The sequence below is a fragment of the Anser cygnoides genome, chromosome 24 (genome assembly GCF_040182565.1).
Source record: "Anser cygnoides isolate HZ-2024a breed goose chromosome 24, Taihu_goose_T2T_genome, whole genome shotgun sequence".
Classification (NCBI taxonomy): domain Eukaryota; kingdom Metazoa; phylum Chordata; class Aves; order Anseriformes; family Anatidae; genus Anser; species Anser cygnoides.
Genome location: NC_089896.1, coordinates 1,556,357 through 1,569,771, shown reverse-complemented (window position 1 = coordinate 1,569,771; position 13,415 = coordinate 1,556,357). Strand labels below are relative to the sequence as shown.

At 46.0% G+C, this 13,415-nt stretch overlaps 1 protein-coding gene across 22 annotated transcripts in view; it reads left to right on the top strand.

Annotated features, from left to right (window-relative positions):
- Nucleotides 1–13,415, top strand: part of HIVEP3 (HIVEP zinc finger 3) — a 292,513-nt gene that overhangs the window by 185,616 nt on the left and 93,482 nt on the right. For 15 of the 22 annotated variants that reach the window (XR_010826516.1, XR_010826517.1, XM_066982757.1 and 12 more), the window contains one exon: nucleotides 9,929–10,023. The exons of the other annotated variants lie outside the window; for them this stretch is intronic. The gene's annotated coding sequence lies outside the window, so the exon portion shown is untranslated. The remainder of the gene's footprint in view (nucleotides 1–9,928; nucleotides 10,024–13,415) is intronic. 22 annotated transcript variants of the gene reach the window in all.

Genomic DNA, 13,415 nt, shown 5'->3' with positions numbered 1-13,415 from the left:
GTGTGAGAGTGAGTGCAGGGGATGTTTTCCATTTAATAATGTTATTTCTGGCACTGCTGCTTTTTCTGTAATCACTGTGGAAACTGTTATGCTTGGGGGTTCATCAAGGAAACTCTGTAAGTTCTTCTAGGGAGAAATATATGAAGCAAGTGGCTGTGATACGGGTTTCATAAGGGCTCACTTTAATTGGGAACAGTGTTTTCAGGAGATTTTTACCCAGCGTGCTGGAAAAAGGGCAGCTTGGTGTTTGGAGCCTGGTGCTGCGTTGTCTGATGGTGTCTCAGGAGAAAAAAAAAATAAAATAAGAGTCAGATTTTCTGTTGAAGAGGAAAAATATCTGAAAATAGATCAGATCTGCCCACAGACTAGTGATGGTTTGGACCCCGAGTTACAGAAACATAAGACGTTACAGATGCGGCTGATTTATTGTGATAGGGGTTTTTAGAGCCATCAGTGGGTGTCCTGCTCTACCATGGCCCCAGCTGGCTCTGTTAGAGCCCAGGGTGGCTTCAGTGCATGGCTGAAGGGGATTTGGGATGCCGACGTGCACATCTGCATGGGGGCACATCTGCCGCGTGCACGGCTGGAGGACGTTGGGACCACGGGTGGTGGTGCAGCCACCTCCAGCCACGGGCCTGCTCCCAGCGCCACGCCGCAGCTCTGCCCCCTTGGCGTATGTGCTGCAGGCAGGATTTGGGGACTCAGGCATATTTGTGCTTCACGTGCTGGGGGGTCATTAACCTTTCTCTGGCCCAATCTAGGGGCTGGATTATAGCACAAGGACGTGCCGCGCCGGACCGCGGCGGGAGGTCACCTTGCTCGGCAGCCCATCTCTGGAGGATGCTCCGAGCCTTGCAATGCATCGACCGTGGGATAAACCTCTTCTAGTCTGGGCATTCGTGTTCATCAGCATTAACATGTTCACAATCAAAACAACACCATCACATAGAAATTGCAAGTATTGGAAAAACTGGCTGCGTGTTGACAGCTTCAGGGAGTTTACCACTGAAGACAAAACTTGAAGGAAGAATGCATAGGCAGGGGGAAGAGAAAGGGTTACGGCAGCCGGGAGATGGGGTGGCTTTGCTGGCTTTCATGTGCAGTGTATTTTATTTGTGGTACTTAAGAGTGCTCTTTTTCATTGTTGTTTGTGGAGAGGCTGATACCGGAAAGAGGAAAGGAGGTTTTGTCTATGCTATACATATTTGATGTTTTGCGAGCATGCATTTTAATAATTACCTTAATAAGTTACTCAAACTTGCATCTCACTTTATTTTGGAGTCTCTGGAGGCATTCTGTTTGCTTAACACTCTTAAAGTCTTTACAGCATTCAGCAAAGATTTATTACTATTGATTTATATGGCACCCAGGACAAGCTTCATGGCAGCAGTGTGCAGAAATTATGGTTCTTCCAGGACAGCTTCACCCACCATTGAAACAGAGACTCGTCTGATTAACAGGAGAGCAGAGAGCAAGATGGACAGATTCGTACAATTTCACGACCTCAGTGATTAATTATTTATTGAGCTTTTAATTTTGCATTCATCATTCTAGTACTGACTTCCCAGAGTAGCTGCATGGAGAGGTAAAGCGTCTACAGGTACCTTTAGAGCAGGGAGGTTTGCAGCTTTGGTTGGAGAGGAGTTGTGCTGTGTGTTGACCCCTGAGACTCCAGAGAGGAGTTAACGTCTGCTTTGCCCTGGGATATTTCAAATTTTTCTTGGTTTTAAACCCAAAGAGCTGAGTTTCTCCCAGTACTCTGAGCTAGAGGGCAGATGTGTTAATCCGTCCTGGCCCTGGCCGTTGATGATTGTATGTCTCTTTTTTCCTCCAATTTACGAGGGCTGTGGGCAGAGACGGGTTGCCACTGTTTTTCTTAGCAGTCCCTAATCCCTAGCAGTTTGGCATGAAAAACTCTGCTTTTGTTCTGCTTTGTGCTTCAGGGCTTCCAAGCAGGTGCTTGCAACGTGCCGTAGGTGACCCTGCTTGGCAGGGGGGTTGGACTGGATGAGCTCCAGAGGTCCCTTCCAACCTCAGCCCTTCTGTGATTCTGTGAGGAGGGCAGTTTTTCTAAACAGACAGGCAGCTAAGGATGTTTTGTCTTTCTTTTTTTTAAATTTTATTTTTATTTTATTTTTAGCATTAAGGATGTCCTCAGCTGGTAGAAGGACACTGAGGTTTTGGATAATCTGGTGCTATGGAGCATCAACTTTCATCATTGTGACTGTTGGACTGTTGTTTTCTTCCTTGGCTGTGTTGTCTTGCTCACGGATTTGGGTATCTTCTGGGGTGGGTTTTCTTCTCTTTCGGCGGGGACATCCATGGGGCCTCTGCACCCTTGATCATTCCCAGAGCTTCTGGTACAGTTGAGAGCCTGCGTGTAAGCCTCAGGTCTCCTAAATGCTTGTAGCTGCTGGCTTTACAGAAGTCACCAGGGCATGAGAAATGGTGACCTTGTGCTCCGGTCCAGCCCCCAGCTGAGGCCGCGCACGGTGGCGGTCCCGGAGCAGCAGCCTGGTGCTGAGCAGCCTGGTGCTGAGCAGCCTGCCCGCTGTTTCATCCACAGGATGCGCTGGCTACGGCTGTCCCCGACGGTTCCTGCTGGTATAATGGAGCAAGAGCGGTCATTTGTCACTTTAAGGCAAAAAAAAAAGAAAAGCAGAGAGATCGGATGATGCCATTAGGGGGCCAGACGCTCCCACCAGGTAACCGGGAGGAGAGGCTGGGATTGTTCCTAAGAGGTCTGTGATGTGGGAAATGGAGCTGTCTAGAAGGAGGCTTTTGAAGTAAAAGTTCTTTCCTCTGAAGCTGGCCAGGCGACCTGTTGAGTCTGGCTCCTCCGTCCTCTGTCACAAAGGCGCCCTGCGTTACACCCGTGAGTCCACGCAGAAAAACACGGTCCGTGAGCCAGGCTCTTCCCGCAGCCAACTTCACACTGGTTCCGATGAGGTGTCAGTACCAGGAACAGCCCCCTGGGGCCCCCGGACAGGGAAAAACCATCAAGTTAACCAGACCTCACACTGCACGCTTTCCCCCCTCTCGGAGCTATGGTATTTTATTGATGAACTGGGCTCGTTGACTCCAAAAATCCACTTTTCTCTTCAGTCCATGCGGTGCTGTGGAGAGAGCTGATCGGAATCACCACAATAAAATTTTAATTAAATGCCAGGCAGTAATTTGCAGTGAATAAAATGTGGTACCTGCAGTACGCTGTCGACATCTGTTCACGGACCCAGAGGGCCATTAGTGACTTTGAGAACCAGGAGAAAAACACAGGTCCACTTACCTTGTTTTTTATTCTTTCATTCCGGGGCAGAGAGACCTATTATGTTTAATATTTTATAGCAATACATTGCTGCCATCCTTCCTGTGAGTCATTTTTCCACAAGAAGCACGTGCTCGCTGCGTTATTTAACCCCTTTAGAGGGTTGAAGGGTGGACTGTAAGTCTTCTACAGAAATGCTGTGTATTACGCGCTGCCACTGCATTGCTGCGCAGTGCCAGGAAGCAAAAACTGCTTTAATGCGCAGCCATCTGCGCTCGGGGGAAGGCCAGCAGCACGCTGGGGACGGACACGGATGTCCCAAAATCACCCCGAGGCTCAGGCCTGGGTCTGAAGCTCTGACCCACGCTGAGCTCCTCTCGCATGGTGGTTTTTACCCCACGCCTGAGTCCCACGATGCAGGTGATCATCGACATCTTGGGCCCAGTGCTGTTCAATGTCTATCAGTGGCATAGACCAGGGGATCGAGGGCACCCTCAGCAAGTTTGCCGGTGACACCACGCTGAGTGGTGCAGTCGATACAACAGAAAGATTCCATCCACAGGGACCTGGCCAAGCCGGAGAAGTGGGCCCATGAGAACCTAATGAGGTTCAACAAGTGCAAGGTGCTGCACCTGGGTCAGGGCAATCCTGGACATAAGGACAGACTTCGACAGAGAAGTGGCCGGCAGGTTGAGGGGGGTGATTGTCCCCCTCTGCTCTGCCCTTGTGAGGCCCCACCTGGAGTCCTGTGTCCAGGTCTGGGGCCCTCGGCACAAGAAGGATGTGGGGCTGTTAGAATGGGTCCAGAGGAGGGCCACAAAGATGGTCAGAGGGCTGGAGAACCTCTCCTACAGACAGCCTGAGACAGCTGGGGCTGTTCAGCCTGGAGAGGGGAATTCTTTGGGGAGACCTCATTGTGGCCTTTCAGTCATATTTTCTATATGGAGAGTGTCTTTTCACATGGGCAGATAGCGGTAGGATGAGGAGTGATGTCTTCAAACTAAAAGAGGGTAGGTTTAGATTAGGTATAAGGAAGACATTCTTTACTCAGAGGGCGGTGAGGCCCTGGCCCAGGCTGCCCAGAGGAGCTGTGGGTGCCCCATCCCTGGCAGTGCCCAAGGCCAGGCTGGATGGGGCTGGGGGCACCTGGGCTGGTGGGAGGGGGCCCTGCCCATGGCAGGGGGTTGGAACCAGATGGGCTTTCAGGTCCCTTCCAGCCCAAACCTGTCTATTATAATATTCCGTGATAAAAATCTGCATCCTGAGAAGAGTGTTTCTAACCTGGTAGTGTGAGGAGTTTGATCCAACCTGGAGATGTTTCAAGTGATGGGATGACTCTTGGTGGAGGGTTTTCCTACTGGTCTTTGAACTTTTTCCTCGCTTTTCCCGTCCCATGAAGGTCTATGTGCCTGTGCAGGTACCTTTGGACTTTTGCTCTTCACGTTCTTGCAGCCAGTTGTGTCTCCCCATAAAACATCTCCAGTGGCTTTGTTAAATGAGATTTTGAGCTCTTATCAGGTTTGAATTTAAGAAAATATCTCGCAGATGGTTTTGGGGAATTCCTTATGTTTTCTCTAGGTTTCTGACTCAGGAACCTGGAACTGGGTACAATTATATGTTGTTTTACTGACTTTCAGCAGAGCTCCTGCTATGCAGCCTTATAGGTTTGAGGCCAAAAATACATGCAAGTTTCATTTAAATAACTGTAGTGGAAACTTTCTATGGAAAGAAGATACCCAAAAAAGCCCCTGAAAGAACAAAGTAATTGCCTTACAGAAAGACTTCCTTTTGCTGCATTGTTTTCCGTTTGCATCAGCCGTTTGTCTCCTTTGGGTTGTGCAGTTGTGGTTCTTCGGTGTGTCATCCAGCAAAAGTACAGCAGAACTTCTGTGCACAGAAGAAAATTGCTACCTTTTTCTCTGTCATAAGGAGAAAAACAAAAAACAAAAAAACCAACAACCCAGCTGTGCTCTGTACAAATAGTCTGTGACATGAGTGGAATTGAAAAATGACTATTAGTCCAGAATGCTGTGCTGAAGGTTACTCTTTTGTGTCGTCCTTCAGATGAGAAGGTTAAACAATGTGAGTGGTGGTAGCACAAAAATTGCTAATACGTGGGAGCTTCTTGACCAGTGATATCAAAATACGGTGGCATTTCAGCATGTGCTGCAAAAACCGATGTGTTTTTGTTGACCACCTTGTGGCAAATTGAGCTCATTTTATTGTAGGGCTGCTTTATCAAGCTGCTGAAGCCTAAAACCCCCAGAAGGTTCTGGTTTCTCTTTTGGACCAGTGTGACTGCACAAGTGTTGCATTGTACTGCGCGAGGTGTGATGCTGCTGATGGGGTGGGAGGAGTGGTAGGAGCTTTCTTGTGCTTGCTCTTGGGAGGAGCCTGGGGATTTGTATATTAGAGGCTGGAAAGTGATTTATTTTTTTTTTTTAACCCTCTTTTCTATCACTCATTATGCCTTAAATTTAAGTCTCGTGAACTGCTGGTTCAATCTCAGTTCATAGGCTCGCTCCACTTCCTTTGGTTCAGCAGAGTACTTTTACTCTGCAGAAGTGTGAAAAAGTTGAAGTGCCTACTGCTTCCTCCTGCCTGCGACTCTTTGCTTTTCTGTTCATCCTTTATGATGTCTAAAGGCAATGGTCATGCTTCTTAATGTCTTGAAAAAATTCTGAAACACCATACCGAAGTAAAATAAAACCAACAAGCACTAGAAATGTGCCACATGAATCATTTTCTTGTTGATAGGGCTGAATGAAGGATGAATGAATAGCGGTAGGAACTGCCATAGACACCGTGTCATGCTTGACAGCAGAAGATTTCTTTCGAGAACATTGCATTTTAAATGTGTACACAAAACTTGGGTAAAGAGGGTGTATTGCTGATTTCCCATGGGCCTTAAAGTGAAGACATGAGCGTGTCTGTGATGCTGCAGCTATCTGCTGCATTGTCTGGTCTGGAGAGACAGAGTGGTGCATCTGTGCCAATCCTGCGAGGTTTGAGCTGTTTGTATGTCCCGTATCGGGAGATGACTAAGGGGGCTGTATCTCACCTTCTCGTATCACCTTTTCCTTGAACACACTTGATAGGAACTGCAGTAGCCCAGGAGATGGGAAAGACAAGACCTGGTGGTCTTGGTCCAAGTGCTACCTACAAGTTCAGTTCAATTGATAACTTCAGAATATATCATAAGGTTTTAGGTTTATATTTGGAGGGCGATCCAGAGAAATTTTCTTCTCGGCTGCTTATCACTGATTTCAGAGCTCCATAACCTGCTGGACTTGTTTGTCTTAGTTCTTCTTCTCGGTGGCTTGCAATATCTTTTGCTAAAAGTGCACCTCACTCGCCTCAGACCACAGCTTCAGGCTTCTGCATGATTTCTTGCTTCCCACCTAGGAATGTGAAAATAAATGCTGATGATGGATTTGTAAGAGTCGTATGGAAAACAAAGAGCCAACCTAGGGAGATTGTCTGAGTCTCCCCAAAGCAAGAGACTTGTGCTAAGGGGCAGCCTGGTTTCTCCTGAGATGGGTGAAGGGTGTTAGCCCAAGCTGGCAGCGTGGTCAGCCCATCGTTACGTGGGGTTTAGTTTAATTCCCTACAGGATGACAAGAAAGTCCTTGTTAGACATGGTCTTAATCTTGATGCTGATGTTGATTAATCCTGATTCATTGTTATAAGAGTATGAAGTCAGGCAGGAAATGAGCAAAAAGCATTACTGGGGGGAAAAAATCTTTGATTTCACACTTCAGGGTGTGGGGAGGGAAAGCTTTGAAGTTGCTGTGTTCTTGCTGCAGTATACCATGTTAACGTTTTTGGGTTCGGCTCGTGAAGTACTCTCTTCCGTCACCCTTAGAAGCATCGGATGTAATTAAGCTCAGAAGCAATGGTCCTTTCCAGCTCCTTCCTGTCAGCAGGGTGAAATAGCACATAGGTGGTGGATTTTTTTTTTTTAATTTTTTTATTATTTTTTCTTCGTATTGGGGGAATAGTGGCTGCTGAAATCCAGTTACTCAGGGCTCTGTTACCCCCTGAGAACCACAGCTTTGCTAGCATCTGTTCTCTGCCGCTGCATCAAGACCCGAGATGCTTTCAGTTTCTCATTTAATGGGCTGCAGCTTGACCTGTGAGTCTGCTCGGGATGCAGCACTGGGGGCAGATGAGAAGAAGCCCTGCCAGCGGCACTGTGGAAACCCACTATTTTGTCAGAAAGCAGAGCTAAATGGTATGTAATCGCCCCGAGCCATTGCAAAGGGGACTTACAGACATCTCTGTGCTGGACCAATTGTGCGATTTACAAAGTTGTTTTCAACCCCAAATAGATATTTTTCTGCTAAACAGTTCTGCAAGCTTTTATTCAACATGAAACGGAAAGAAGCGAGGACTTTCCCTGTGTGAAGGCACCTGCCAAGGGGATGGCCGGCCCAGTGACCTACCCAGCATTAATGGCAGTGCCACCATCTTCTAGAAGCGTGCAGGGAAAGGTCACGAGAGCCCTGACCCTCCTCTGGCTTAGCAAGGGCAGTTTGGCTGGGATATGAATTTTTAATTTGTGTTCAAACCACTTTCACAGCATCATTGCCTGGAGATAGAAAGCATGCAGCCTTGTTAGAGAGGGTGATAACAGCTACTTTATCTCAAGTGTCTGGACTGCTGCTTTATTTTTTTTTTCCCTTTTCCTTTTAATCTGATATTCTTTGTTCACAACCCAGATGGGGCAGATGCCTTCCAGTTAAGATTGATGTAGCTTATCAGTAGAAGTCTGCCTGCCATTTCATAGGATGCACCCCAACTAAAGTGGGATAAAAGCTGGAGCTTCAGCTTGTCAAAGACAGTGTGAAAGGAAATCTGTTTAAATGTTTATGCATCAGCAAGGCAGCAAGGCCAGCTTTTATTCCCGTGGCATTTCAGTGGCTCTTTGTGATTAGAGATGCCCTGGAGATGCCTCCGTGGTGGAGGAGTGACATGACAGCAATACTTAGCCAAAGCCAGGGCAGCTTTGCACTGGCCAGCATCAGTGTGTGCTTCTGAAATGCTCTCTTTATATATTTGTTGTTTGACTTCTCTTTTAAGATGCATGTTCACCTTTGTTAAAAGCATCTGTAATGCCTGTTCTGGCACTGATTTTTCCTGGCTTATCTGCAGCCAGGTGGCAGCGAGGGCTTGATGCTGCTGGGGCACAAAGGGAATGCATCCAGGGGGCAGTGGTGGCTGTAACGAGCCCCTTTTGGTTTCTTGAAATCCTTGGCGAAGAACTCTGCAGAGAACAGAGACTGCCTCTTCAGCGGGTGTGCAGAGGGAAGAGTTTGTGGTTCGGTGGTGAGGCGGGACCAAGCTGTCCCCAGCCACTCGAAGGAAGATGCAGGACCCTTCACCAGACCAGGTCTGCCACCGTCAGCAACATGCCAGATTGCCGGTGACTTCTTCTAAATCTGTTTTAACACTTGATGAAAATTGCTAAAAATATTTTCTCTTGCTCGTCAGCCGTTGAACTCCTGCCCTCCAGCCCCGTCATTATTCTGTGCAGTTACATCTAATGCGAAATTAGTGCTCTGAGCATTCACGTTGCAGTCTTTCACCTGCGAACAAATATTTTGCATGCTGTGTGGGAAGGCGGATTTGTTCAAAAATATAAATAGTTTGATTTTGTATTATGCATAGACACAAACAGAACATTTGAAAATATTCAAGCAAGGCCTCTGTTGAATGCGCTTTAATATTTCCCTAAGTAGAGGGTCCTTTTGAGATCATGATACTGGACCAGGCTCTTCTTTTAATGTGGCAGGTCTTCTGCACGACACTGGCATGTGAGTTGGTTTCCCCAGGTCTCTGTTTCTCTCTGTAGGTTCAGTGGGGCAATAATTGGCACTGGGTTGGTTCCTAAGTGTTATTTTTAACCCCTGAAGCAAGGACAATCAAGACTTCAGGGCAGCCTCAGATGCTCCAAACCCTTTCCTGATGGGCAGTGTGTTAACGTCCCTGATCCAAGTGTGGGAGAGCCCACCACGGTCCTTGAATTGCTGTCTTGGTGCTTTTCTGTCCTTAGTCAGGAAGCTTTTCCTAGTGTGTAACCTGCTTCCCTTTGTGCTGTTTTAAGGCTCTGACATCTTGTGCTATTCTGGACAGGCCAAGAAAATAGTTGATGTCTTTCTCTTGTGGCCCTCTTTGTATATTTGGAGACTGTTATGATGCCTCTTTCTAGTCTTTACTCTTTCATTAGATTAATGTGATTTATTTTTATTTTTATTTTTTTGGTGTTTTCTCAGTCTGTGCTTTCTTGACCTCTTGTCATTCTTGCTGTCCATGTTGGGACTCTTTCTACAACTTTATTGAAATGCAGCGTCCCGTAGTGTCTTTAGTAGTGCTACATGAAGAAAAAGTTCCCTCTGTGTATCTGGTGAGCACTATGCCTCTCTGTGCATCTGAGTATGATGCTTGCTTTTATTGCAGTGATGTGATGGTGTCCAGTTCTTGTGCCATCCATGATCCTTTGTAATCCTGAGATCCTTTTCATAAAAAAAAAAAAAAAAAAATCTCTGCAAGCTGGTAGTTATTTCCCCTGTGACTGTCATTGATTGTTCCCGCCTTAGTACTGTTCACCCATCATTCCTGAATTGTCTTTTTCTTTTTCTCTCTCTTTTTTTTTTCTTCCAGACCATTTCTACTACTTACCAAGAACATTTTGAATCCTAATCCTGGCTTCCGAAGTACTTGCAGCCCATCCCAGCCCGGTATCAGCAGCAATTTTAGTAAGCATACTATGTTCCATCATTCCAGTCACTTTTGAAAATAGCGAATTTTGTTGGACCTCGGATGGTCCCTGGGACACCCACGTCCTTCCCTGTGACAGCACGCACTGTGGCAGCATCCCACAATGCTGTGTATGCCCTGAAAGAGGTACAAAAAGAAATGAGACTCCCTGGGACGATGAAATTTGTGTCCCAAAGCAAGAGATTTTATCAGCCCCTTTGAAGTTTTGTAATGAGAAATATGTTTATTTACCATGCCGGTGCCTGAACAATGCGGGTTTTGTGCAGGGCCAGGTGTTTGAAAGAGCAGAAGCCCTGCATTGTTGCAAAATCAGCGAGTTGACTTTCTCCTGTGTATTTGTACATTTTTCTTTTTTTTCGTTTTCCTGCTTTCTCAATGGAAAACGCACCTTCTGTTCACACCCCATAGATGCCCTTTCGTTCAGCAGACACTTGTTAGTTAAAGAGCCTCAGTGTTTCGGGCTGAGGCCCGGGGGGAAGGAAAGCAAACACGATTTGTTTCATGACTTCACACCGAGGAGGAGGTTGTGAGTGATGGTGGGAGTGTGCTGGACCTGGGGGGCTGCAGCAGGTTTGTGCTGGAGTCAGTGCTCTACGTCCTCTGCTTGGATTTTTGCCCTCTGGCTCAGACGCTGCATTGATGTATCAGTGGACTATGACATAAGTTCATTTTGACGGTGGTGGCGAAGGGTGATATTCCAGGATTTATGAATTTCTATGGGGTCTGACAAATGAAGCTTTATAGACCAAATTTATATTTATAACACAAAGCGGCAGAGCCAGATACTGCCTGCGGAGCCCAAAAATATGGTGCACAGCCACTGTTTATGTCCCTGTAGCTGTCAGTGTTTAACAAATAAGAAATGGAAACAGAAACGTTGGAGGGAGCCCGAAGGTAATAGGTTGCAAATGAACTCAGACAAGAAGTAGCTTCTTGTTTCTCTGCAAGAGAGGTGCGTAAAGCTAGCTTTTGCTGTTAGCTGCACCTAAATCTGTGTGTTTGTCAGAATAGCCATCAGTTTCAAACTTCATCTCTTCTGTGACATCTGCTGTTTCTGGAAATTCAAGCTGAAACAGGAAAAATGATGTGTGCTTGCCTTTCATCTCTGACTGTGAATGTGGTGGTGAATTAGGATTTCCAGATCCTGTGTCATATGGTCAGAAATACTATTCTCATGCTGCAAAGAGGGAAACTGAGGCACAGAAGACAAGTACTTGCATTAGGCTCATGGAGTGGGCTTGGATGAGAAATGCTGATTTCTCATCTGCTCTTCCATGATCTCAGTGTTTCTCAAAGTTACGAGAACTTGAGAAGAAATGAAGTTCTGTGAACACAGATTTGCAGTTTGGTGCTTTCAAGGACTCTAACTACATAAAACTGATTTACTATGGGAGAAAAAGCCTTAAATATCCCTGTAGAGAGGACATAATGTGAATGATTTTGTATTTATTCATTGCATTTCACTGAGTGGATGAAATCTCTCCCGACCGTAATTGAATTATATTTGGATGTGCTATCTAGTACGGTGGTGTTAAAAGCAGGTGCAGAAAAGGGATTTTTTGGAGAGGGGAGAAAAAAGCTTACTGTAGCAGCAAATGATTCTTCCTGCTGTAACAATCCTAATCAGATTAATTATGATTAATTTATCTGTCTGGTTTTATTTATAAAAGCAACATTTCTAAAGAGTTTTGCTTAAAACCTTCGAGACTTTTAGTAATATGTTTGACTTCTTTCACATGGTGCAGTGTATAAATCTGTGTCTGGTTGGGCTTTTAGGGAGAATTATATTGCCTTGAGCATTTAGACCTAGCCATTATTTCTCCATCTCCTCTTACACCTTTTTTTGTCAGTAAATCCATCTCCTGTCACCTTCCCTATGTTGCCCATCTGTAGGTGGCCCAGCCACCCTTGTGCTAATGTCTTCCAACAGGTTTATTGTCTTCTTGCAGCTCCTTTTTTCTTTTTGTCTCTTTTTTTTTTTTTTTTGACAGTTGTACCATATCTTCCCTTTGGCAGCAGCCTAGTGCTGCTCCTGACCTTCTGGTAGGACCAAAACCGCCCGTCTTTGTAACATCCTTGCCCCATCTCACACATGGCTTTTTTTTTCCTCTGAAACAATCCTGCTGTAATTTTCCACTTGTGTGCCTCACCAAAACTCAGATCTTTTCTCACTTGCATATGCCACTTACTTTTCCTGTCTCTCTCTCTCTCTTTTTTTTTTTTCTTAAATGCTTCTTTCTCTTACTGTTTTCCATTTCTGAAAAGCTGTTTGGATTTTCACAAAACCGAACTGTATGGCATTGCACATGTGCTTGCCCATATGTATCTGCTTATTGCAGAAGTGGCAGAACAGTATCGATCAAATGAGGTAATTTTCCATCAGATTCATCCCTCTGTTTTCTTTTCATATTTAATCACTGCTCAGAAGCGAACCTCCCTGGAAAGCCTCAATCAAAATATTAAGGTGGTTTTGAGTTTTTAGAAGCCTGAAAAACCAGAAGTTTTCCTTGTGCTGCGTGGGTGCTCTGACCGTCGCTCTCCCCCTCCATCAGTTGAACCGGAAGGTTTGGTGTCGTGGAGCAGCAGCCGCATGTGCTGATAGAGGCTTCTGCAGAGTCTCTTCCTCATCACTTGCAAGTCTCTTGCAACTCCTGTTTTCCCTTTCATTTTTATTCAGCTTTTCTTTTCGTGCTTGGCTCCACAGTGCCGTGACCCTCTGTTGTTTCTGAGGTATATCCTCTGGGTTTGATCTAGCTGGGATTCAACAGTGTCTTCATTAATGAACTTTCCATCTTTCATGAAAGGGTAAAGAGCACAAGAAGGCACGGAGTGGACACAGCTCGGCCTGCAGGCAAGTATTTGCTTTTGAAAGAGATTTGATGATCCACGGTGTTTCTTGGTAGGCACCGAAGAAAAAGATGCCCCCATGGAGACAGTTCTGTGGGTGGACACGTGTAGGATTTCCCATTTTTTTCCTTTGTAGTATTTTCCATTTTTTCCTTTGCCATCACTTTGCTGGTGCAGCGGTGTTCCCAGCTCGGGATGCGTACTCAAGCTTTTGCATCGAGGCCGGGTTTCACGGCAGTAGTGTTTCAAGTCAAGAGGCCACATGGCATCAGAACACATCTGACTGGCTGTCGGAAACCAAAGTCCCTTCCCTGAAGTTACGCATAACCTTTTTCTTTTCACTTTTTAGTGGGAAAAAGCAGGTTTATTTCCAAGATCATCTTTGTTTCGTTCCTATACGGTCCCCTCTTTAAGCCCTGGCAACTCGTTGTGTTGGCGGTGAGGTGTTAAGACCAAGCCTGGACTTCCTCCCCTCCTGCTTTCGGTGTCCTCTCAGCTTGGTGGCACGCAGAAGTCCTGGCGC